The following is a 27245-nucleotide window of genomic DNA, read 5'->3' as shown; positions in this document are numbered from 1 at the left end:
AGGTATTTTTCAGGCTCTTGCTGGTTGGCACTGTCCTTGTCTGGAGAAAGACTCGCTCTTGTGAAATTCTCCTGATTCAGAGAAGCTATGAAAGAGAAGCATAGAATCCTGACCGACATGAGGAAGGTGAGAAGGGGGCAATTAATTATTCACCACTCGTTAGAGCATAACAACTAAGCATGATCAGATGAAATGTTTGGGCTGTTTTAAACTTTTTTTTCTCTTGCTACCCAACTGAGATGTGATATCCCCTAAACCACCGGATGCTGTGGATGTTGAAAGCACACACGTTTAAAAAAAATTGATTCAACAAACAGATAAAATGTCTCCTAGTGCTTATTAACCTTCAGCTGATGAAGTTGCAGATCACTACAAACTATGAGGACATAACTTTTTACCTTGCTTTGTCTGCATCCTTCCCAAAAGCACTCGCTTATCAGCTGTCCCTCTTCGAGTAGTATGTGTGTATGTGTGTGTTTGTGCAGAGAACAGCTAGACAGAGCTGTTGCACACAGCTTCCATCAATTTGCTGAGGAGACACTTCTCAAGCAGGTGGTTGCTTCTGGACCTCAATACCTTTGGACTTTCCCTCTGCTAATTTTTCAGTGCATTTTCTAAGCTGTAATATTTGAGGTTCTCCTCGCCTACTAAGATCTGTATAAGGCAGAGACCCTGGGAAGGGAACTGTGGCAGCCATGTGGTTTCTCTGCCATTTACCTAGGAATCAAGGCTCAGCTGCAAAGTGCTGCCTCTGACAGCAGAGATGTGATTGCACAGAGATAAGTGCAATTGCTCACTAAACCGCTCTGCCACGTGATTTAACAAATGCCCCAAACTTCCCTTCTTGAAATGATTTTCCCAAAGTTTGTTTTTGTGTTTTTGTGTTTTTTTTTTTTTTTTTTTTTTTTAACGTTTTTTAATGTACCGTTAATTGATGAATATCAAGAAAACAATGTCGGGAAATAATTAGAGGAGGCGTGGACAAAAACAACAACAAAAAAGGAAACCAGATGGAAAGTCAGTCTTGCATGTGCGAAGCTTACAGCTCCTCTGCCATTTCATTTTCCTCGGGTGCCCTCTCGTGTCCATCGCTAGTACAGCCAAAAGCATCCGGACTGGCACAAGCAGAAAAAGAAGCCTCCAACTGCTATCACTATCACCGTATAAGGCTCATCCATTTCGAAATCGTTTGTTCCCCCCTCCACCAAATTCCCATAGCTCCAAGGAATCTGTGTACAAATACAAACTTAAATGCATAAATTATGTCTTTTTTTTTTTTTTTTTTTTTAGGTTGGTCCAGAACCAAAGAAGTTTTCCTCTGCTTGCGCTTTGCCTCCCCTGCTACAGGCACAGCAACTCCTTGCGAGATTTCAGCCAGGCTCTTAGCCCTTCCTTTAAGATAAATGAACACAGCTGAGATCCCAGAGAGCTGAGGATGCTTACATTCTCACAGCAGCTGATTGCATCCATGGCTCATACTTGGACTGAAAATATTTCCCACAAGTGGGTGTGCTGGGCAGCTCAGCACACAGAAGGTTCAGCTATGATGAAAAGGCACAGCCTATGGGTTTTCTGCCATCTGATCCTAGGCATCTGCTTCATATCAGTATATTTATAGGACACCCATTCCTTGCAGAAGCACAGTGATGTGTCATCACCTTGCTCTAGCGTATTCCCTGCTGTGTTGTTCAACATTAGTGAGCAGGGTGGGATTCCCTCGCACTCCAGCCTGCTTTTGTACAGCCTGTTTGCATTCATCCCACTGTTGTATAGTAGAAAAAGCAAATGAGAGAGTTCCTCCCTTTGAAACCTCAGCAAATGAATGCCAAACACGCATACCCACGAGCAGGTTATATTTGGGGTTCCTGAAGACACAGCAGGAAGGAAATGGGTCAGTCTGGGCTAACAGACATCCTGATCACTACTTGGTTGTGTTTTTTTGCTCTTATGAGTGAAAATAAGAGCATAAAACACAAAAGCAGGTGAAATGGAAGACAGATTCTTTTCTAAATTTAAAGGATTAAAAAAAAAAAAAGGAATGGGGTTCTGTCAACATAATTTTTTAATCTATGTCAGCTCTAACGCAAGCTTCACACAATTTACTGGAAGATTATTATTTATTAGCTTAAATGAACTGAGTAAGATGTATTGAACAAAAAGAGCATAGTTAACACTCTTGCAAGAGATACCCTCATCTCCCACTGCCAACCCTTAAATGAGGTGTGGGAAGGGGTGCATCCTGGCTCCAGCCCTTCTGGTCACTCAGGTACACTGCATACACCTGAGCTCCCCTGGGTTGGCCCTGCCTTCCACCAGGTGCTCAATCACTGGTTCAGGACAGAAATATTTGGAATGTTGTGTGCTTTTGCATAAGAAAGCTTTCATGAGCAGGAGGCAGGGGATTTTAGTTTTCAGGACTGGGAGCACATCATCTTTCACCAGCACTAACCTCACCTTATGAGAAGACAAAGATTAAAACTCGTGTCCTTATTCAGTATTACGTGGGATGAGATTTTCTTTTTTTTGCTCTGCAGCTATGCAATGCTCTCACTAGAGCCCTCTGCTGCTCATATTGAGAATGGAAAACTCCAAACTTATCTGGGTCTCCCAGAAAAGACTGATAACGTCAGCAATCAAATCACCAATAATTTTGGGATGAGGATGAAAATTTAAATAATGAATGAAGGCCACATTAACTTCCATCTGAGATAAGAAGGAACCTTTTGATGGAAAGGTATTTCATAACTGTTGCAGGATTTCTTCTGTTTATGCTTGTCAGAGACACTATATGACAAATGACCTAATGTAAATCAGCAGTTTTTACTTAAAATATTCTGACATTCTGGAGGCTTTTCTGAGAGAGAAAAATATTTATTTCTTTTTTGCTTCTCCTATAAACAATAAAAAAATATTTGGTATTGGGGATATCATTTTCCTCTGACATTACTGAAATGAGCTATAATTTTGTGAGCTCACACTTGGAGTCATGGCATCACGAACAGCCAGGAGCAGCTTCAGTAAGGAAACTCCAAAAGAAGAATCTTCAGAAACCTAAAGTTCCTATTTTCACAAATCGATCTCAGAATGGAAGAATAAGTCCAGGAAGAGGAAAGCCAAACTGTGTCTATAGCAGTACAGTCTCTGTGATGATATTGCTGTTTTCCTTTTGCTAAAGCCCAGAATCTGCAAAGCTCCAGGCATATGACAAAAGCTCACACCTAAGAGATGCTTAGCTTCCTGGGTGGCACAAACAGCTTTAGTATGTGCCATACTGTGTGTCTAAATGTGCTGCTGTAAGTAATTTTGTACCATGTGTATGAGCAGTTCATAGAGATCTGTATATGGCCTGTAGATATATGGCTACATCTGAGCCATTTGGGGAAGACATACTGACAGTAGTGAGTCTGTAAGAAGATCAAATGCTTATGCACTAGTGGGCTTCTGTATTCAAATGCCAACAGTGAAAGTCTGTACCCTACTGCAATATCTGTAGTGGCAATGCTAAGTCACAGCTTGAAACAGTGATTGAGCACCTGGAGGAAGGCAGGGCCAACCCAGGGGAGCTCAGGTGCAAGCAGCGAAGCAGTGTACCTGAGTGACTGGAAAGGGTGGAGCCAGGATCCACCTTTTCCCAGACCTCATTTAATGTTGGCAGTGGAGGCAAAGGCATCTCTTGCTGGAGATCTCTGTCTATCTGAGGCTTTCTAAAGGTAAGCAGTGGTTTTTTTTTTTGTTTTTTTTGTTTTCTGTTTTTTTGTTGTTGTTGTTTTTGTTCATTTCTGTATTCATGGCTGCTGCATTTGGTTTCATTCTCATTTACTGTAGCCGGAGACTTTGTCACCTAGCTTTTATTGTTCTATTGTAGTGTTACGTATATCTATTTGGCTCAGCTTCAGTCTGCAGAGTGCCACCCCAGTTGAGTACTAAAATGAGCAGTCATTTTCTTGGATCAAAATACAGTTCAGCTGTTTCTAGAATTAAGAGCCACAAGTTACAATGCACTAGGCTTTAATACCTTGGCGTCTCAGTAAGACGAAACTCAAAGGGCTTTACTGAAACAGATTAATTATGTTCTGTAACGTTTCTGTTTATTGTTACTATAAAATGATTGAATTGGATGTGAATAATGAATTAGTAATAGTAAAGCATTGCAGAAACATACTTTTGAAATACGAGTGGGCTACAGAGGTTGATTAGTGCCTGGCGCATCTCCCTTCTGAGGAAAGGCTGAGAGATGTGGGACTGTTCAGCCTGCAGGAGAGACTGAGAGGGGATCTCATCATTGTTTATAAATATCTGCAAGATGGGAGTCGAGTTGGATGGGGCCAGGCTCCTTTTAGTGGTGACCAGTGACAGGACAAGGAGCAGTAGGCACGAACTGGGACACAGGAAGTTCCATGTGAACATGAGAAAGAACTGCTTTACTATGAAGGTTACAGAGCTCTGGTGGTGCAGTCCCCTTCTCTGCAGATATTCAAAACCCACCCAGATATTTCCTGTGCAACCTGCTGTCGGCAACTTTGGGCCATAAATATGGTGAAGGGCCTGGAGCATCTCCCTAAGAAGAAAGGCTAAGTGAACTGGGTCTTGATCCTGTGAACCTGATCCAGGGTTAAATAAATAATAAATATCTAAGGTGTGGGGGGCAGACTGGCGAGGCCAGACTCTTTTCAGCAGTGTGTGGAGACAGGACAAGGGGAAAAGGCCAGAAACTGCAGCATAGGAAGTTCTGCACAAGAACTTCTTTACAGTGAGGGTGACGGAGCACTGGAACAGGCTGCCCAGGGAGGTGGTGGAGTCTCCTTCTCTGGAGATGTTCAAGACCTGCCTGGATGCCTACCTGTGCGACCTGCTGTAGGGAACCTGCTTTGGCAGGGGGTTGGGCTCGATGATCTCTGGAGGTCCTTTCCAACCCTTACGATTCTGTGACTCTGTGAACTGCTTCAACAGGGGCTGGGCTGGGAGATCTCCAGAGGTTCCTTCCAACTTGTGCATTTCTGTGATTCTGTCATCACTACAGACTTTATTACACATCAAAAAAAGCCACACTGCTCACTGGGTGCAAGTTCCCTTCTTAGCCATGAACTCCTTTCCCCCCAAATCAAACTACCTCAGCTGGGAGGGCAAACAGAGATTGGTACAAAGGTGTCATCGCTCTTGTTTTATTGTACAGAAACCACAGTGCGAATTTATTAACAGCTTACATAAGGTCAGGTAAGAAGCTTGTGGTAGAACGAGGGAAGCCTCAGCAAGTCCTGAGGGCCTGTCTTAAGCATGAGACTGACTGCTTCCCCATCCTTCACGCGGACTGCCTTGGGGCTGACTGCAGAGCACTGACAGCTACGTGCACTGCCTTGCGCTTCTAAATGTTTGCCCCCAGCGGCAGAACATTACAAGGGTCTTTTTGGTAAGCGGGACCCACAGCTGTTTCCTTAAAAGCACCTACAGAGCGCTCTCCGCTTTCCCTGCGCTGCAAGCAACGAAGCCTCCACCCGTCACGCACAGCGCCCGCCCCGCTATCAGGGAGGACCGGCGCGCGGAAAGGGAGGGCGCGGCCAAGTCTCGCGAGAGCTGTTAGGGCCGGCCGCCGCCGCGCTCCTCCCCGTGCCGGTCCCGGCGAGCGAGGCCTGCGCCGAGGCCGGGCCGTGCTGTGCCGGGCGGCGGCATTGGGAGGCGGGCGGGCCGCGGCCGGGACTGCGGGGCGCAATGCCGGGCGGGCGGGTGTGCGCCGCGTGCGGCTGCTCGGAGATCGAGGTAGACGCGGCGCGTGGGGATGCGGTGTGCACGGGCTGCGGCTCGGTGCTGGAAGACAACATCATCGTGTCCGAGGTGCAGTTCGTGGAGAACAGCGGCGGCGGTTCCTCTGCGGTGGGGCAGTTCGTGTCGTTGGACGGTGAGCGGCGGGGCGAGGGGCTGCGCGTGGAGTGGGGCGGGGTGCGGGGTCGGTGTGGGAGGTAAGGACGGGATAGCGGCGGTACGGCGGAGATGGGAGATGGGCGCAGCGTGATGTGGGCAGGGTCGGCACGGGGGAAGGTGTGGTTTGCGGTGGGATGAATGGAGGAAAGGTATATGTGAGAGGTGGGAGAGATGCTCCGCGTGTGGCAGGTGTGAGCGCACAAGGATCGGAGCTGTGTGAGAGTCGTAGAATCGTTAAGGTTGGCCCAGCTGTCTACCTATTGCCCGCTACTCCCTGTCCCTCAGTATCGCAACCGTGTGTTTCTTGGATGCCTCCTGGGACAGCCTGCTTCAGTGCCTTATGCAGAAGTTTTTCTTAATGTTCAGCCTTTTTCTAATGTCCAAGAAAGTGCAGTGTGGAAGGGCTGGGTACATAGGGATGTTGCTATGTGAAGGACACCAGATTGGTTAGATGTGACCTTCCCCTGGGTGCCTCAACCCTGGAGGTGTTCGAGGCCAGGTTGGATGGGGCCCTGGGCAGCCTGGTCTGGTATTTAATGGGGAGGCTGGTGGCCCTGCATGTGGCAGGGGGGTTGGAGACTCATGAGCCTTGAGGTCCCTTCCAACCCTGGCCATCCTGTGATTCTGTGAAATGGGTTTGAGGAAGGAGAGAATGGTGGTGGGAAGGGCAGCACGTTGGAACCAGAGGGATTGCAGGTGAGGGTTTCTCTAAATGTTGCCTGGTGCTGTTGCCATCTTCCATCGCAGGGCACTGACGCTGTATTTCGCTTTTAAACTTATCAGTCAGTCTTGCATCCTTCACTTTTTCCTGTAGAGATGTGGAGACTACATTTTAAGGGCTGGTACTGCTTTTTGCCTCCCACCCAAAATTATGCAGGACAGATGGCATGCAAGCTTGAGCTCATTTTGGGAGCTATAAAAAATATCAAGAAGAAAATAGAGATCTGCACCATACTGAGTCTCTTTCTTTCCCCTGGCTGAATTGTACAATGGTTTCCTAATAGTTTCTTCAAGTGACTTTTTCCCTTCTGTGCAAATTGTGGGATGCTGTAGCTGGCTGCTCCTTTTGAATAGATAGTGTGTGATTCCTTGGTATTGTACAGGTAGTCATCTATTATATGACACTGAAGGAATTTTGGTACCCATGAAGACAGATGAGCACTGTGAGGATAGGTGGGTGTGTAAAAGTGGAAACCTGACTGAAGCACATTCTAGCATGCTTATGGTGCTTTATCTGGCTGGCACAAGAGGTGATGGCAGGAGCTTCTCTGTGTGTTGATAACAGGTCGCTGTGTGCGTTAACGATTGCATTTTGGTGAAGAACACAACTCTGAGAACAATGCTGCTTGTGGATTGGCAAAGTTAATGCAAGTGAAGGGCCCTATTTTATGCAGTAAATATTGTAAGGGAGTTTGGCTGAGGGTCGTACATACTAATAAAATTCTTATATTCCAAGACAGATACTTCTGCTGTGAATAATCTTTTTTCAGCTGATTTTAAAGTGAGGAATACATACTAATCTGAAAAGATGTATTTGAACTGTACCAACAGTGTCTTTGTGAGGTATGCTTGTATGTTGTGTCAGTATGATGCTGATTTAAGTCCTTGGGAATGGGTAGAAAAATTCCTTTCCTGTATAAGCGAAACAGAATTCATCCCTCTCTGTGTTGCCTCATCGGAGTAATATCCAGTGGCGTGTATATTTCTTTGCCTCAAATACACATTTTCTGTCATAAAGCAACAATTTCTGGTAAGCTGTAGCTTTCAGTGATTATTCTGATTACATAAACAGGTTTTTATCAAAGTTACTGGTTTTTAAACACCTCCTGTCATCCTTGTAGGTTTTTTTTAGCTCTGTGGCTCTGAAGAATCCCCTGTGTTTGAAATGCTTTGGGCTACATCTACTTGGGAGCATCAAGCTGCAGTCCAGGGAGACAGCTCTACTGTGCAGTGTTGTGGTGTCAGAGATGCCAGGCTGCTGGTTTTGAGCCCCTGGCAGCTGGTTAGGAGGCATGGGTGACTTGAAGACCATTGCCCATGTTTAATAAGGTGTGAGGAATGTCAGGTTCTCTGGTGAGGTGCTGGGAGTTGAGTGGGGCTCTTAAAGGCTGGGGAGTTTGGATTTCCTGGTCGTTCAGCAAATTTTGTGAGATTCCCAAACCTTTCTGTGCTCTGTGAGAGATTCTATAGCTATTCTACATAGACTAGCACACAAGTAGATGTCTTTATTCATTATTTATTTTTAATTCCTCCAAAACAAACAAACAAACAAAAAAAACAGCTGGGTATGGAAAGCACTGAGGTACTGTTCCTTCTCTTTGGTACATCTCACAAAACCTTTTATTTTGTGAAGCTGCAGGTTGAGTATTCAGAATCTTGCATTTGATTGCTGGGGGAGGGAAGAGTCTTGTGCTTCTCTATATTAATGCAAAATCACCTACCTACATCACACCTTGATTGTAAGGCCGGCTGCTTCAGCACAGTGTATGGGAAATCCCTTCTTTTGGCCTGGAAGGTTTAGAAGGTGTGGGATCACCATTACATTTGCACAGGCAGTGTTAAGTTTAGATATCGGTGTGCCTAGCACAGGAAGCTACAACCTCGGTGCTGATGCCTTTCACAGAGGATTGGTACAGCCAGTGCTTTCTAGTGTGGGTCTGTGAGTCTGTGCTTTCTGTTGGGAGAATTTTAACAGCAGAGCAGTGGTGTGCTGGGATTTGAGAGATCTTGTGTAGCTACTGCGGAGAAGTTTGGGAAAATGCCGTCAGTTGGACAAAAGGACAGAAGCAGTGAAGGATGAAATAGGTGGATGTACAGGTAATTACATGGAAAGAATGCTTTTTGGCAAAGTAAATTAATGCTTTTCAGATCTTTTTGGAGCTTTCTAAAGAAACCTGTATTTGGAGAAGCGAGATGATGAGGACTTCCTTTTGCAACTGAATGGAGTGTTAATGAGATGGGCTGGCAATGCTAAATTATTTGGGCTAGTAAAGACAGTATGGTATAAAGTTGCCATTAGTAGTCTGGGTAGTAGGGTAGCTACTCTGGGAAGCACCTGTGATTGAGAGTTGTAGTTTCCTCCGTAAACAGGAAAAAAAAAAAAGTATAATAGAGCTAGAAATGATTGAGAGGGAGATGAGGTGATCAAGAGGAGGGTTTCTTGAAGAGCTCTTTGGTGAGAAATGACTGAACAGATTCTGCCTCTTCAGACTGGAAAAGAGGTGATTGAATGGAATATGGTAGAGATCTGTGAATACCGTACAATGTTGTGGCCACAGTGAGCAGTTGTTTGGTGTTGCGTAAGCTAGGCAGCACTAAGGAAGCTACCGGATGGTTTGTTTTGAAAGTAGCAAGTAGGAGGTTCAGAAGCATCAAGAATGGTTTCAGGTGTTTTTTTTCCTTTCATTAAATTGTGAATCTTAAGTTGTAGACATTAAAAGTTTTACATGGATTCAAAGTGTTGAACAAACAGAATAGAAATGTGCCATGGCCACTATTAGAGATGCTGTTTATGAATTTTGCAGTCCCTCAGCATTGGATCTGTAGGATCTGGATGATTACACAAGATATATCACAACAGTTTGCACTTAGGTTTTGTGCTGTCTTGCAGGCACGTACATCAGTGGTCATTACCGTTCAGAGGCAAGCTACTGAACTAGATAGGCCTTAGGCCTGAGCTGGCACAGCTATTCTGAGGGAGGTGGTGTTCCTTCTGAGCTTTGCAAAGATACTTTTGAGTGTTTCGACCATTCTTTTAAAGCTTGTCCAAGGGTGTGGTGTCCAGAGGTTTTGCAGTACAAAGATAGGTGTTCCAAAGTATCATGGTTTCTTTCAGCTTGACGTCTGCTAAATGATGAACGCTACTTCTCTGATGTTGATGTTAGATAGGCATGTTCTCTTTTGAAAATGATTAACTAAATAGAAATACTTACAAGTAGGAGAAAGTCTGTGATCAGGTGTCCAGAAATCAGACTGCAAAACAAAGGTTTATTTAGTGTAGTGGTTACCAAATTGCACGTGCAGTACTTTGTAAAATGACCATGAAATCTTACCCTAACAGCAGCTTGGCTGTACAAAATATGATGTGGTTTATATCATTACATAGAGGGAGATGGACTGTGACAGTGCTGATGAGACACCCTTTGTAGATGGGCATGATCTGTCTGTTGCAATGTAATAACACTCTCTTCAAGATCATGCCCCTTCATTGCTATGGTCTTGGCAATGTCTTGTGAAGAACTTGCTGGGAGATGGGCAGGTGAATTCTTTCAGTAGGGAAGGGACACCCTCTTCGTGCTCTAGAAGGAGGGACAGTGTGTGTCTGTCCTCTTCTGGTAGGAAAATCTTCAGAGAACACATGCTTGTGAAGCATTTGATGAGCCCCATGTGTTCCAGCTATCTGCACTTTTAAATTCTGTTGCAGTGAGGTAAGCATCTAGTTTCAGCCCTCAATCCTGGATATGTTATTCTCTTGAAACTTTTGAAGGCCGTTCTTGAGTGTGGTGTTCTTGAACTTGATTACACTTTTCAAGAGTCAGCAGATACTCGTGGGAGAGAGTTGTCATGTACTTTTCAGCTCCAAGAAGCTGTTATTTGCACACAAAATGTTTGAGGCATATACTTTTCCTACTACACAAATCGAATTTTGTTAAACATCTACTTTAGACTTGAGAGCTGGTTCAGACTCTCACAAAATATTCCAAAATACTGTTGTGTGTCTTTGTACCAGATTTGTAGAGTGTTTGAATTGAAATTCCCCACTTTCTTAACAGAAATTAATGTGATGTTTTTTCTTTGTACCCAAGCTCCCAACAGATTCCTTCTGGTCACGGTTTTTGAATACCAGCAGTAAAATCCAGCACTATAGTATCTGAGAATAAGCTGTATTTCTATCTCTTAGTTATCCTGTAACTGTGTACAGGAAAAAGGAACTCTACTGAGCCCTTCTGTGGTCTGCAAAGATATTTGGCTGCTGTTTTTGTAGAAGGCCAGATTGTTGTGCACTGTTTGAAGGCAGCACATCGTCTAATCACTCTTTTACCACATCTGGGTAGTAATGCACCGGCCTTGTGGTACTTGTTGGGAGAAACAGTTTTCACAAATAACTTTGCCAGAGCTTGCAGCAAAATAAGTACAAAAGTGAAGAGAATAAGGGGAGGAAGGCTCAACTTGATGCGGATTTTAATCATCCAGATCTCTCCAGGAAGTTTTTCTCTAAAGATGAGAAAGTGGAAATTTAGGGCTTCAATCTGATGCTAATCAAAGGAGATGGAAACAGCCCTATTTGAGGGAGCTGCGCGAGCAATGCAATGTCAAGCTGGAAGACATAACCAAGAAAATATAGCCCAGAAAAATGGTTCTCTGAGGCTTGCTGACCTTGTGACCCCAGAAGATCTCACGTCTGGGGAAGCTCAGGTTCTTTTCTTCCAGGAAAAGTCTTTAAATGCTCAATAATTATCTGAAAGAAATAGCATCTGATAAGCTTCTTGCAAACCATAAGGCAGTCTGAAAATCTGCCTTTTGGAAATGACACGGATCTGTGTGTGCAGTGAGAGCTGTCTCCTTCCAGGGCTCTGACTAGTGTCTGCCTGGGCTGTCCAACCCTGCCTGGACAGGCCCAGGAGCCCAGTTCAGGTCCAGGGGGCAGTCAGCCCCTGTCACAGTGGGGCCTCAGCCAGGCTGATCCCCAGCTCCCTGCAGCTGGACCCAGCCATGGTCCCACCAAGCCCCTGCAGGCTGCTGTCCTGGCCTGGTCTCAGCTGGTCCCTCAGGCTCGTTTTGGCCTTCCTTGGGCTGTGTTTGACCTTGGTTCACCTCACTGAGTCTGATGCTGACCCTCAGCCACAGCCCAGTGTCCTGTCTGGCTTCAGTTCATCCCTGGTCATATAGAGCAGCTCGATGCCTTGTACCGGGGTTCTCTGTAGCCTCTTATAAAATCCGTGTAAAAATTTAAATTGTCGTTATTTCCCATAAGCTTTTAACTAGTTCTTAGCATTGGCTTCTCTAACCACCTGCCTACTTTTACAAAGCTTAAGAAACCTCATAGTTTTCAAACCTCTACAGTTGTTTGTGCCAAGGTGAAGGTCTTGCCTTTACTTTATGTTGTTCATTTCACATTAGGCTTAGTCAAGAAGGTTACTGTGGAGTTACGTGAAGAAGGGGCTGTTGCTCAGATATTAATCACGGAATGGTTTGGTTGGAAGGGACCTTTAAGATCATCTAGTTTCACCCCCCTGCTATAGGCAGAGATGCCTTCCATTAGACCAGGTTGCTCAAAGCCCCTTACAGCCTGGCCTTGAATGCTTCCAGAGAGGGGGCATCCACAGCCTCTCTGGGCAACCTGTTCCAGTGTCTCACCACCCTCATTAATTGCTGCTCTAAAAAGGTCCCTGGCTTCTAATGGAGGTGGTGGGTTTTTGAATGTTTTTGTCTTGACCTTCTATTTCCAAGTTGGCTAGCTCGTAGCAGCAGAAAATGAAATCGTACGTCCATTTAGTCATGGTCATTTTGGTGACAACCGTGGGGTGGAAAAGATAAGGGGGTGGAAAGGACAAACTGGTGGAACTAGGGGCACTTTCTAACTCCAGATAAGACCTACAGGGTATTTTATCCTTGAATTGATTCTGTGGGGAGCCTCACTAGGATGATTATGAGGTGATTGTAGGCTGGCTGCTGAAATGGGGCTTGTGCCCCACAGGATTTGACCTGCATTTGGCGTTGGAGATGTGTGACTGTCTTGAACCAGGCTTACAGTTTTAGTGTTGATTACTTGAAATTTCTGTTTGTGTTGGTGGCTTTTGATTAAGAATACATGATAAAATAAAGAATGTATTTGTTATTTGAGGTGTACAATAACTGGTGTGAATTCAAGTCTTTTAACCATTCTTATATAATAATGACTAAGCTGGAAAGTTTTAGGATAGTGACAATTGTAAAGGCACTTTACAATTAAGGTAAAGGTAGAAATGGAAGTCTGCAAGGAGTATTGGCAGCATTAGTCCAACTTCAGAGTTGAGTCAGGATCAAATGAAGCTCATGGCTCTTGTGCAGCATCCATACGTAAGATTCTCTATCTCCAACTGTACATGAAACTGTAAGATAGCAAGTGGAGGCTGATGGGAAGAAATATCACTTGTGGGAAGTTACTTGTGTACTTTTGCTCGTAAGGTGAAATGACAATTCTGAACTGCTAGTGCTGAACGCAGTAGTTCACAATTCTATGTCTGTTCATAGAATCAGAGAATTGTTTGAGTTGGAAGGGACCTTTAAAAGCCATCTGTCCAACCCCCTGCAGTGATGAGGTACGCATACAGCTCCGTCAGGTGCTCAGAGCCCTGTCCAGACTAAACTTGAGCGTCTCCAGGGGTGGGGCAATGGAGCATCCCCACAACTTTGTTAGAACTTCTAGCACAGGAGGTTCCACAGTGCTTGTAAGTAGGCTTTTACCAATATTAGAATGTCAAGGAAAAGTTTCTTCCTGCTGACTTTTTTTCAGGTGAATGGTAATCATCTTACTGCGGAGACCCGTGTGCACTGCTCTGAACTCTGGACATGTACTCATACTCTCCAGTCCCTTGACAAATTTAACATAGTTTACACATTTGTATAGCTGTGGTATGTTCCATTTTTCAGTTGTGCATATAGAAGCTTACTGTAAGATTCTGCATATACTGCTTCTTTGTCTTTACATCTAGGACTGTTACATGGACCTCAAGTGCAGAGCTTGCCTGCAGTTTGACTTGATCAAAGTATTTGGTTCTCTGGGGGTTTGTGGATGTGAAGTGTGTTGAACAATGGAAAGCTGTGGTCAGCCAGCTGGAAAGAAGAGGGGCTACATACAGGGAAGAGAATGCTTTCCTAAAACTGAAGCTAAGCTTATTAAGTATTCACTTTCTGTATGTTCTTTCCTCTAGAATTTGATAGGAAGGACTAATACAGTGAGGCAGTTGATAAAGAGGATGGTCTCTGTATTCGTATCAGATTGTGTTTTTTGTCTGTTGAGTTGACGATAGAGGACTGTTATGCATTTTTCAGTATTTCAGAGGTGGTGGGAATAGGTGTTTTGTTTTAAATTATTAGTTGTTATTGAGTTCTTATGCGGGGTATATTGACAGCCTGACATAAAATGTTAGTTACAGTGCAGCCTTGAATCCTAAAGTGGATTCCAACAGTAATACATATGCTTAAAATAAAATCACTGGGATCTGAAAATAAAAGTATGAGCAGAATTCCACTTAGTTGCAGTCCAGATTCCTGGAGATGATGTAAACCATGAGTGGTCACGATATGATTAGCAAAACAGAAGAAAATATGAGTTTACTGGACTTTTCAGACCTTTTTGGGAAGTTCAGAAGAGTGGAACAAACTGAAGCAGGTACACAGGTTTTCACTTTCCTGATTACAAAACTAATTAATAATCATCTTGAGTTGGGAAGGAAGAGGGGAAATGCATCTTCTTCATGCAGAAAATAAATACATTTCAGAGAGATGAGCTGTTGACTTCTTGCTTCTCTTCTGAAATCCTCAAGGTGGCAATCTTGCATCAGAGCTAAGTGTATAGGGTTGTGGTTTTCTTTTTTTTTTCCCCCCAGTGCTGAGTCTTTTACATGCTGTCCTTGTGGTGGCAACAAGCAGTTGCTTGGAGTGCTGCAGATTATACTGCTGTCGGTCGTGTAAATGCTCCATCTTGCACGTAACTTGGATACAGACCATCTTTCATAGACATGTGCAGCCTTAAATTTGGGTGTGGTGGATGCAACACTGCATTTATCCCTTGGGATGGTAGTTATGAAATAAGCACAGAGATAACTAGCTATGATGCACAAGATTAAAAGTTTGTCTTTATGTTTGTATTCAGCAGTAGCGTTTCAGCAGATGTGGAGCATATATGCAGGCCTGTGAGCTTCCCTGTAACAATGGCTGAGAAAACACATCTTTCAGTCACAGCAGCTATGTGTGTTCAGAAGACTTTAATTACATCATTTTGCTGTTGTGGGCATGAGATGTGATGGAACATTGACCTACTCTCCTTTTGATTTTTACTGTTAACTTTAATGGGAAGCTGATTAATTTTTTTATGTTGGACTACTGAGCCGACCCAGGCTATCAAACAACTGGTGTGATGCAGTCTGCGTTGTGTACAGATTTTATGTTGGGTCTGTAAGTACGTGGCTTTCAGACAGAAGCTTTTTCTCCTGTCATATGCAGAAGAAAGAGCTGAAGTTCTTCAGTTTTAATTTTTGCAGGGAAGGATTTTCATAACCCTGATCTTGGCCAATAGCAGGCATACTTCAGACCCACTTGCAAGCAGCTTCATTCCCAGTCTTCACTAGCTCTTTCGTTTAGGGGAAACAAAATCTGTAACTCAGGGATTAGTGCTGTTTCTTCTCCAGGTGTTGAATGTGGAACTCAGCATTTCGGTGGCTCGCAGGAAATTGCCCTTTTGCTGCAGGTGCTCAAGTAGCAGCTCTTTGCCCCCTCTATATGGGAGGATGTGATCAGTGCTGTTTCTGCTGTCATCTGTTTGTCTTTCAGGGTTGTCACAGAATTCAACCTTTGCTTGCTCTTTTTACATCTTGAGGAATATTTCTTTCGTAGAAAAGCTGAGTGGCGTGTATTTCTTTGCTGGCAAGTCAATAGAGCAAAACAGAATTGGCCAAGGTGCCAGGGCCTGACCTGCACGTGGCAAGAGTAGCAGATGTGAGGATGGCAGCTGTTGGCTGCAAAGTAGGTAGGCATGGTGCTTCAGCGCTGCGGTAATGACGGGGGTAGCATGCTTTGTGTTGAAAGGGACATCTTGAGGTCATCTAGTCCAAACCCCTGCTGTGGGTGTGGGGTTTTGAGATGGATCTGTCTGAGTTTTGTCCAAGCGTCATCAAGTTTACAGGAATATCATAGAATGGTTTGGATTGGAAGGGACTGTTAAAATCCTCTAGTTCCAATTTCCCTGCTTTAGGCAGTGACACCTCCCTCTGGAGCAGGTTGCTCACAGCCTTATCCAGCCTGGCTTAGAACACGGCCAGAGTGGTCCATTGGTCCATCATCTTTGGTTCTCCTTGTCTTATGCCTCACTGTATCCTGCTGAGAGGACCACAAAAACTGAGCAGCTGTACTGCTGAGCTGGCTGGGATACCTCTCCATGCCTTCCGTTGTCCAAGCAAAAATGATAGGTGGTTGAATTTGATGGTCTTTGTAGATCCCTTTCAACTCCACTGTTCTAATTCAAAACTTCCACAGTGTCCAAAGCTAACTGGAAGAGGAAGCAAGCCTTCAGAGAAGCACAGCTTGAGAGTTGTTTAGTTTCCAAAAATAACGGGTAGATGACGGTTTGCCTTGGGAGGCACCACCTCCCTGAGGAGGGTATTTGCGTTGGCTTAGGGAAATGTTAGTGTTAACGTTGAAGACTTGGCAGGCAGTACTTGCAGACACCAAATACTTCTCGGATGTGGGGTGTTTTTTTTTTTTGTTTTTTTTTTTCTGTCTTGAAAGCTGAATGTGAAAAACCAAGAGCCTGTTTAATTCACTTCTGAAGTTGTAGAGGAAAAATAGAAAAGGTCAAGAAATGTAAAAACTTCAGTTAAGCTGGAATGTTAATATGGTTGTGATTGCTAGCGATTGCTGTTCCTTTTCTTTGTACGTCTTTAATGACTGGCTCTGTAGGGTTTTTATTTGGTCTCTAAATTAATCTGATGATTTCACAGATTTCTTTTTTTAGTCTTTTTTTTTTAATAGTTTCTCTTATTACCCAGCTGTACAGTTGTGTTAATGGGTTTGGTTTGCATTTTCCTTGCAAAGATTAAAGCTGGTGGTGAGACTTCACAGCATTAGTTGGCAGTTGTGAGAGGGTAAGTCCCCAACAGACTTGTTTGCTGTCGATTTTTCAAAGCCAAGTGCTAACTCAAGCTGTACAGTGTTTCCAGTTAACTAGCTGAGAAATGGACACGTCAGTTCTGATAGCAGAGCTTGTCTTTCAGAATGCTCTGTCAGTATCTGCTGCGGACTCTATAGCTTTGAAAGAAAAGGCTTTTAGACCAGGCCTAAAATGGTATGTAATGAAAGGGATCTGAACAGCTGAAATCTCATCTTAATCTTCTTTTGTGATCTTTCTGGATTTCTGCTTCTGAGTAAGTTAATTTTTTTTTAATAGCATTCACTGCCGTATGACTGTTAGCTTCTCATCAGTAACGGAGACGTGTAAAAGTGCAGTACAGCCATTTTGACAACGATAGTCCATGGAGTTCGATATTTTCACGTATTCAAAGAGGAGGAGGACTGTCTGAGTGTTCTGAGGTGATGTGGCCAGGAGGAGGCAGCTGCCAGGGGTGCCTTTGGCCAGCTGCTGCTTTCCCAGCTGAAGGACCTGTGAGAGCCCATCCTATAGCAAACAGTGATGTGAGGGGAAAAAAAAAATTGAGACTAGGAAAGAAAATTTCTGAAGATTTAGATTTGTTGCTGAGGAAAACGTGCATAAAACCGTTGTCGCCATCTCTGTATTTTTGCCAGATAAACCAATATATTAATTGTGTGCCAAAACCTGTGTCAGTGCCGGAGTGATGTGGTAATAATCCCTGTTTTGCCGGATCCTTTGCTTTGGAGTGTTCCTGGAAAGGAGAGATGCTGTCTGTGAGAGCAGCAAGGTGTGCAGCCTGCAGCAGTCCTAGGGCTGGGAGGCCCGTGTCTGCATCCAGCAGGGAGGTCACCACCCAACATTTTCCTCTCTAATTAGGATGTCGAAGTACTTAAGCTGTGGGGCATTTATGTGAGAGCTTCTGATTATTGTGTGTTGAAAGGCTCTGTTAATGAAACAAAGGTGAAGTCAGTTTCTGTTGTGAACAGCATTGAAAACTTAATTTAAAGGCTGTATGGAGAAATCAGCTTGGAAGGCTTGCAGAAGATTGTACCAGAATATAAGCTTTTCTATTTTTTCTCATCAGGATGTTTATTACATGCTGCTCAGAGACTAGTAAGGAGAATCTAATCAGAGGCTGCAGTTTCTCTTTTGCTGGGCCCACTCTGGAGGTGCCTTATCCAGGTGTGTGGCTGTAGTGCCCTGAGATGCTCACAGGTGTAACATTGGGAGCCATAGCTACAAGAACTTGAGGAGAACTGTAGGCATGGCAGGAAATAAGGTGATGTTTCCTATTCTGAAGGGCAGAACTGAAGTGCAATTACCAACGAATTACTGGTTTTCAATCTTTGCAGTTTGGCTTTTTGGTCTCGCTGTTAAGCTGATCGATTCTAGCATCCTGCATGGGGAAGCCTGATTATTTAAAAAAAAAAAAAAAAAAAAAGAAAATAAAATGAAACTTTCTGCTTTAATAAGAGACTGTTTCTGTCCTCAGTAGTTTAATTCCCTGCTCTGCACGATTCGTTTGCATGAGTAGCTCCATTGACTCCCAGAGGACTCTGCATTCAGAGTCTCAGCGTTGGCACAGATGCATAAACCAGCCTCTAGTTTGTGCTAATTCACAAGGCAGACTTATTTTAGACTCCAGCCTTTCAGGGTGTAAACGCAGCAGTTCCAGACTTGCACATTTTGTAGCCTAAGCTTCTCTCTGTGCGTCTGATGCTAAACTGAAGTTATTTTAAGTGTGTGTTATATCTATAGTAGCCTACACTCTTAGTATTGAATGTTAACCATGTTTTTATGTGCTGTAGTGCTAGTAATCAGCTATTAAAATTCTGTATTGAATATTTTTCAGACAAAAAAATACAATTAAGAAATTTTCTTGTTTTACTTGGAGCGATATTTTACAACACTGATTTTTGTTTTCTGCCCCAAATAAGGAATGCAATGTTTTTAATTGGAGCTGAGACTGGGGAGGTCCTGAGGGGGAACTGAGTGGCACAAGGCTCGCGCTCCATCTTAAGTCCTTTAAGAACCTGACAGAGTTCTCCTTACTGTAATCTATCATCTTGTAAATTATACAGATACAGAGCACAGTGGCTCATTAAGTTTGGTCTACCTTTCTACCTTTGGTCTAGTTTCTACCTTTTAATTCAGGTATTGCATTTGACATGTTTTTGTTTTTTTCTTCCTCAATAGGTGCAGGCAAAACACCGACTTTGGGAGGAGGATTCCATGCAAATCTGGGAAAGGAGTCACGAGCACAAACTCTACAGAATGGTACTTGCAAGCTTTAATTCTTTTTTTTTTTTTTTTTTTTTTTTAATTAACATGATTGATTGCAGTAAATTTGTAGTTTTGAATGTGACCTCAAAACCTTGGGAAGCCACTTGCTAGTCAGTAGTAGACAAGTCAGCATAGTGCTGATTTTACATTGTGTTCTCATTTGGTTGCCATAGCTGATTTATGAGGTCAGGTAGCTGGCTGACAAAGGGTAATGACACCTTACAGTACTATCAGTTTAAAAGAGCTTTTTCAAGGTTGATGTGCCCATTGCACTTTTTTATTCTTTCTCAACTTACTGTGGCTTTATATCAAATTTCAGGGTTCCTGTGGTGCTTTATGCATGTTTATTTTTAACTATGAGTGCTCAAATGCTTTTGTTTTTATGTAAGAGCGAAGCAATGCACATATAGTAATCAATACCTGTAGTAACACACTTAAAAATACTTGCATTCTTAATAAGTGACTCTTGAACAGAGAAAGGAAATATGGAGAAAGGTTTTGCTGTCCAGAGAATGTTTGTTCTCATTACAAGCTATACATTTCAATTGAAATCTTCTTCATGTACAGTCTCAGAGAATGAATAAAAACAACTTGTATTCCAGAAATGGTCTTCCAGTTCCTTCCAATTTGCTGGTGTTTAACAGTGGACAGGAGTTGTCTTTTTATAATTAATACTCTTGTTTCATAACTCCTGGAGATGACAGCTGATGGACTGTTATATGAAAGATGTAGGAGCTGATGTTTAATTAAGCAGGGGATGTAATAGCACCATAGCAGTGAAGCTTTGTTTTGGGGGGGGGTATTTTATATAAAGGCATTTTCTTCAATTCAAATCTTAAACATTACAACTAAAACATAAGGTCTTGGGTGATGCTGTGTCTGCGTAGATATCAGATCAGTGTTATGCTTTCAATATTTTGTCTGCATCATTACAGAAATGGTAAGATTGATCTGCGGTATTGAAATATACTCAGATTGCTTTGATCAGCCTTATGCAGCTGTTTGCTATCCAGACTGTTTTATTCTGCTGTTCGTACCAAGTATCAAGCCCTGTTTGTTTGACAAAGTAAGTCTCATGCTTTGTGAGCAGGTTTCGGTGTCATGTCTGAAATGGCTGTGAATTCTGAGAGTGTCTGTATCAACTACGCTGGAATAGTGGAATAAAACCACTAGAACACCTTTTATGGTATTAGAGTTGTCATCTCATGAAGGCATTTTAATCGTAGCTGTAATTTTGTGCGGGCATTTTAATAATAAATTGGTTGTGTGTAGGAACTGCTCAGTTACTTGACTTTAATTGTAGAAAAATGAAACGCTGAGGTGAGAAAATGCTGTCATTTTCTTGGGAGGGCAGGCATAATTTAAAAACCCATTTCAGTAATTGGAGTTAAACCAAACGTGGGCATTGTTCTGGAAGCAAAACCTGCCTTCTTTCCTGGCTGGACTTCTGGGGATGTAATATGTCTGAGCATCTTCCATCACAACAGGTTTTGTGTGTGCTGCACTTCTCCGGATCCCCTCATTGTACGTAGTGTATCAGAGAAAGATATCATAGATATTGTTTGAAATGAAATTGTCTACCAAACCATTCACAAAGGGGGAAAATAATTCTTTTTAGCTTTACCTCTTTGAGGCTCTTTATGGTTTTCCTTCTTTTGTGGCTATCCGTTATATTAAAAACAACAACAACAAAACAATGAAGGCATTTGGTCTTTGATTTCTGAGGCCAACCTGAATTTGTCACGCTGCCAATCTGAGAAAGTTTCTTTCCATGAGCTTGTTTTGTCCTGGGCACAACAACAGCAGCTGCAATTGCAGGTAGAGCAATTGGAGTTGGAAAGGCCCTTCCTTCTGCTGCTCTATCATGAGCTGGTTGTCTGCTGCATTTAAATACATTTTTAGCTTTATGTAGTTCTTAATTACAAATTGAGCTGCGACAATGAGATTATAGAATCTCACCCTGTCACTCTGTGCCCATGATCATGATTTTTTAAAATTGTGTTAATATCCATTGTATTTGCACTTGAAAGTGTAGCAAGGTAAACGAACTTACTGTGTATGTCTGAAAGAAAATGTGTGAGGTTGTTCATTGTGTAAAGCTGAGGTGCACTGATAGATGGCTGTATTAAAAACAATCAGCTCTCCCTGGAGTACTGTGCTGATCAGAAGAATTACTGTGCTAATTATTTATTTGCTGGTATTCTCAGTGTGCTTGCACTGCCAGAGTTCCCCAAGTTGCAGATGCAACGAGCTGCTCTCAGGATGAGCGTGCAGCACGGCTTGTAAGCGCCCTTCCCATGGCTTCCAGGAGGTCTGTTCCTCGGGATCCACTGCTGATGCTCAGGTCAGGGCTTTAGGTCAGTGTATACATACACAATTTTCTTCCATGTGGTGCTCTGCATAGGTTGCTGCTGAAAGGAAGAGCCAGACAGGGTGGGAAGCAGCAGCGGGCGGCAGAGCTCCGGAGCTTGTCCCCAGTGTCTGAGAGCAGCTGGGAGAGGCGCGTGTGTGGTCTGGGAGTGCTGGCAGGTCTCTGAGCGTGCCTGCTCTGCTTGCCAGCAACCTGCAAGCTTGACATGATCCGGGGAAAAGTCCAGCAGCGAAGCAGGAACTTGTTATTTCTTATGAAGAAAAAAAAACCGCAGTCCCCCTGCTACTTTCCCTTCCTCCTGCATGTAGCTCGGGCCAAGTTCTTCCCATCTGTAATGTCTGTCTTTTCAGGGGAGGTGAAAGGGAGGTGGTTTGGCCTCACTGTCTCTTATTTAATCACTAGTAAAGCAGCTGGGGTTGGCTAAATGTATGATGCTGCTGGTTTTTGAGGCTTGTAATTAAAAGACGTTCAGAATTAGATGAAAAACAGTTTTTCATTAGAATACCTAAAGTAATCATATATGTGGATTTTTTCTTTTCCTTTCATTTGAAAGGAAAGAAATGCCACAGTAAAATCTCCATACAACTGCTGAACACTTCCAGACTCTCCTGCAAAACCATTATTTTGTGTGTTGATATTTACATGTATGTTCTCAGTGCAGCCATGAGCAAACCCTCAAAGTTTTACAGTTTCCAGGTGTGTAAGGATGTCTCGTACACAAAGCCAGTCTCTGTAACACACACACCTTTGCTTTCTTTTTCTTTGCTATTTATAAGGTGGTGGTGCCTGGCAGTTTGTATTCTCTGCCTTTTTCTACTGAACCAGCTGATGTTTGTGGGAGTTTGGTTGGGAATTGGCTGCAGTTATGAAAACGGGAGTCTTGTTTATACTTGTTAAAATATGTATGCAAGGAAGGCTTAATACTGTTGTGTTTGTTCATCATCAGTTTGGTTTCCAGTGTGCTGTTCTGTGCTGGCTGAATGTGTGAAGCTCCACCAGTTCCTTAATTTCAGGCCCGCAAAAATGGTTCATCTCTGCTGCTCTAGAGCTCACTTGCTGTAAGAGTCTGCACATCCATGGGATGGTACAAAGAGGTGTTTCAGCTTGCTTTATAAGGTCTGAAAAAATAGCCACAAGATGCTGTTTCTGTGAGAAAGTAGAGTTGCAAATAAAATACCAGCTCAGAGAGGGAACCTTTGATAAGACTTCTTTCTTTGTTGTCTGGGCTTCTTCAAATTGCTGCAGTAGTGCCCAACTTTTATGGGTACTTACAGGGCTGAAATTGAGAGTTCTGTCTCTTTAAATCTTATTTTACAGCTCTGTGCTGCATTACATAACCTCTCTAAATAGCTGGTTTATTCTTGCTTCCTTGCAGGCAATCTGCTCTTGCTATATCCACGTCAGATCCATAGTTACAAGGGAGTTGTTCTTGACTTGGAGCTCTGATACTTTCAATAGTCTTCAGTGGCCAAAAAGAAAAGGGAGAGGGGGAGGAAGGTCAATGGCACAATTATAAATCGAAAGCTTCAGTTGCAATTTTGGTTAAAACTGAGTTTGAAGATCGCAGCTGCATCTAGCTTAATCCAATTTCAGAACTGTTGCACTGTGTTTTTAATCATTTCTTTAAATGAATGTGTTTTCCCTCAGTCCTTCTAAACGCCAAAATGTAGCTAACAGTATTTTCATCCTAAATAGGGAAGCATTTCTGAAGATGTTTTTTAATGCATTTTTGCCTGTTTATATGTGCACTATTTGCTTAATTCTTTCACATTTCTTGTCATCAACAATTTCATAGCTAGTTTATCACAAGTGATTATGGAAGATAAACTTCCAACCAAAACTATACGGTGTGAATTAAGCCAGAACAATATATTACATGCATGAAGAACAGATGTAGCCAAAGGAGAGAAATGGAGAACACGTCTTAATTTAACAAACGTAAAGGAAGGGAGTAGAGGACAGCAGAATCATAGAATGATTTAGACAGAATGGATCTCTGGAGACTCACAGTCAAAGTGGTGGCTGTGAAGTTGTGTTAAGCTGCTCAGAGCCCAGTGCAGCTGAGCTTTGAGTATCTGTAAGGATAGATATGATGCAGTCTCCCTGGACGACCTGTTCTTAAGCTTGACCCCCCTCAATGAGAAGAATGTTTCCCTTGTATTTAATGTGATTCTTACCTCTTGTGCTTTTGCTTTGCACCTCCAACAATTCTATCTCCATCTTTGTAACCTCCCACTGAGTAGTTGAAGATGCCACTAATGCTTTCCCCCGAGCATCTCTTTTGAAGACTGAACAAATTCAGCTCCTGGCCTCACATCATGTGCTCCAGTCTCCTAATCATCTTAACAGCTCTCTGCTGGACTTGTTCCAGTATGTCAGTGCCTTTCTTGTGCAGAGAAGTCGTGAACTGGACAAAGTACTCTAAATATATACTCACAAGCATTGACTAGGAGATAATAATCCCTTCTCTTGACCTGCTCCCGATACTTTTAATAATGCATCTCTAGTATGGGCTAGTATGTAGCTCTAGCCTTTGTCACTGCAGTTAGATGCTGCAGTCATGTTCTTCGTTTTGTCCAGGAGAACTCCAGATCCTTTTCTGCCAACCTGCTCCTTAGCCTGTTCTGTTGCCTGTGATTCTTTTATCACAAGTGCAAAAGAAAAAAAGAAAAAAATTGTTTGCCTAGTTGAGCAACTGTAATATGGCTTGGATTGTAATTATGGAACACCTAATCTGTGCCATTTCTTGTCCTTCTTGCATTCATTTATATTGTTGTACAAGCTCGTCCTTGCATCTTCACCGTCAGTTAATACTCTCATTTTCTTTTGTTGCCTCTTCAACTAACCACTGCTTGAAGTTCTCCTTTTCTGCTTTTGTCTTGTATCCTCCTTCCTTTATTCACTGAGGCTTTGAGAGATTATTCTTTTAGCCAGGCCATTGCTTTGATCTTACCCTCTGATCAAGCTAACGCCTTGTCTCTTTATGAGTCCCTTGTTATCATTAACAACTCCTGTCTGATTAATTTTCATCTTTTCTTTTGATGTGTCATCTTCCTTCGTGCCTCCTTGGAGAGGATGTAGGGCCTCTTTCTCTTATTTTTGGGTTGATTTTTCTCCCCTGGTAAAAACTTCTTAATTCCTGACATACCTCTTCCATCCAGTCCCGTGTTGTGGTTTGTGCTGGGATTTAGCTGGCAAACTTTAGATGTCTTTGTGAGCTTGTCATCTTGAATTCCATTCAGGGTCTCTAAGTAGAGGTGGACAGATCGAGAGTGTGATTAATTTTGCCCAAAAGGAAGTCATATGACTCATTCTTCTAAGTGCCTGTTTCTCTTCTCCCACTGAAAGGAAGTCTAGATAGACTAAGCTCAGATGTTCATCTCTGCTGATAAGAGTGATGAATCCTGTGCTTTGCCATCTGTGTTTGTGGATCATTTTCTCGACACAGACTTAACATGGCCAGAACTGAACTTCTGAATCACATCCCGCTGTCCTGCTTTTTGCATGTTAACGAGGTCAAGCTTCCTCCCTTTCAGGTTATGCACATCTTTCCATCTTTCTGTCTTTAGGCCCATCCTCTCTGCTGTGGTTGTGTCTCAGACGTAACACTTGCAAGTTGTTTCTCGCACAAATGGTCTGTTGACCATTGCTCTTTCTCTTTGATCAGAAGACACTGCGGAGTCAGGAAGGCCGGCAGCTTGTGACTTGGGATCTTCAACCTTTGCTACCTCAAACTTTTCGTGGAAGAATTTTCAAAGGAATGCTTTTTTCCATCCCGTTTGCCCTTTTTTCATTTGTGATCACTGTTACTTGTCACATAACCTTTCAGCAGGGAACGTTTCTGGTGTTACTGGGCTGCTCTGTGTCTCTGTAGATATTCCTGGTCCTGTGTACTGATGCAGACTCCGGTAGGTCACAGAAGTATGGCCTGATGGTGGCCTCCTGATGGCTGAACTTCAGGCTATCTCAGTAGCTTACACACCTCTCAGAACTTCAGATTAATGTATTTCCCTCTACTTTCTCTGTTACTCTTAGGGAGACATAGGGTTTGATTCAGAGGCATCTGAGAGTACCAGACTCGTACTGGCACTGCTGTTCTGTATGCAGCCTCTCCAGCACACGGTGTATCTATCTCAGATGGCTCTGCTCCAAGGTCTCCAGTTACTCACTGAGAGACCTGTCAGGTTCATCAGCTGATGCGGGACAACCTTTTGGCTAGGGAGTGATTGATTGCTTCCTACCTGACTTCAGATTTGAAAAATTTTGAGTGTTGGCTATTCTTGAATGTGTTTTGATAGAGAGTGATGAGTGATGAATGAAGTAGCTATCTCAAAGGCGTCCTCAGCTTTTGCTATGCTGCTTTGTCCTCTCAGGATTTCTAGTGAAGAGGGGCTGGGATCCTTTAGAGCAGAGGATCTGCTGGAGGTACTGTAATGGTAGGATTTTGCCATGAGGATGACAACAGCATGTTGAGCACAGCGTGCCAGCTGACTGAAATACACAAACCAGCCTTTACTTTTCTTACTTACTGTTCCTGTGTTCTCTTGTCCTCAAAAAGGAAAAGTTGGAAAAGAGGTCTCCAAAATCTGTTGGAGGTATTGATTTCATCTATACGTGGTCTGAGGACAATCTCTGCTGCTATTTTCTATTAATTGTGAAGATTGTTCTTAAAATCGAGAAGAAAAATCAGTCTTAAGAGTTAACAGATGCCCTCTATCGTCTTAATTAAAAACAAAAACCTCTTAGTGTTCAGTGCTTTAAGCTGGCCTGGCTGTGGCTGGCGTTAAAGGCATCTTTCATGGTTCTTTTGCTCTTTCTCCTCTCCTGTCTCTGTTCTGTCTCTGTTCTGTCTCCTGCTGTAATAATTGGCTGAGGGCAAGCAAACTGTTGTGCCAGGGAAGCACAAAGCTCTACTTCTTTTTGTCAGTACTTCCTAAAATTACGTACACTCGTGAAATTTTGTACTTGGGTATTAAGATTTTTGGTGTCTTGTGGCTTCAGAATTTTCCCTGTTAACTCTGACAGTTTCTACGTGACACAGAGTGGGACAATACGTATCACATTTGCAGGATTCACTGACAGAGATTTATCTCCCTCCAGCCTGTGGAGGTAATTGGAACCTGTCATTTCTCTTGAGAGCAATCCCTTAAGTAAAGATGGTTTATCTAGTGGGCTAATGTTTTTTAAAGCATTCGCTTTCTATAGCACTGTTCAAGAGGAGATGGGCTCAGATAGGAGTATGCCTTGCGTGCTACTTGCACGCTGTCACAGAAAACAAGTAGCTGCCTTTCTCTCCGCCCCTCTCGTAACATCTCCCCATTTCTGTGCTGCCTCTTCTGACCAGCTTCTGAATTAAACCATTCTAGTTTGGAAAGTTTTTAGACAGCTTTAAAATACACTTCAAATAATGGAGCTTTGATTTCAATTCTATGTAAATGCCACTCTTTCTTTTTATTTATTATGAAAATATGTCACTCACGGCATAAGACTTTTTAAATAAAGGCTTGAAGATGATTTTTGGAGTGTTTGTGCCATTTGTAGGCACTGTGACATCAAACCTGATTGGGAGAGTGTTTTTTTTCTTTTCAATGCTGTGCTCTGACAGCACTCAGTTCCTCACTTGGTGTGCTGAAAGCGCTTTTGTGTTTTTTCCCTATGAAATAAGGTGGAGATCTTGCGACACAGCACTGCAGCGTTGTCTCAGCCTGAGGATTTGAAAGTGTGCTTTGCTGCTGCTGGTGGTGCAGTTCTCTGGATGTTAGCTACTCTTAAGTAATGCCCACAGCCTTGAGCTTCTGGACCCCTCTGCCATGGGATTAACAAGTA

At 43.1% G+C, this 27245-nt stretch overlaps 1 protein-coding gene across 1 annotated transcript in view; it reads left to right on the top strand.

The window, feature by feature from the left end:
* The first annotated feature begins 5728 nt into the window (after positions 1–5728).
* BRF1 (BRF1 RNA polymerase III transcription initiation factor subunit) overlaps positions 5729–27245 on the top strand; it is a 164141-nt gene continuing 142624 nt past the window's right edge. Inside the window, exons 1-2 of the mRNA XM_042815073.1 lie at positions 5729–5893; positions 18962–19042. The gene's annotated coding sequence lies outside the window, so the exon portion shown is untranslated. The remainder of the gene's footprint in view (positions 5894–18961; positions 19043–27245) is intronic.

The sequence above is a fragment of the Centrocercus urophasianus genome, unplaced genomic scaffold (assembly GCF_019232065.1).
Source record: "Centrocercus urophasianus isolate 14NV4802_14NV808 unplaced genomic scaffold, USGS_Curo_1.0 seq_14, whole genome shotgun sequence".
In the NCBI taxonomy this organism is placed as follows: Eukaryota; Metazoa; Chordata; class Aves; order Galliformes; family Phasianidae; genus Centrocercus; species Centrocercus urophasianus.
The sequence above is the reverse complement of the archived record's forward strand: the minus strand, read 5'-3'. Positions and strand labels throughout refer to the sequence as shown.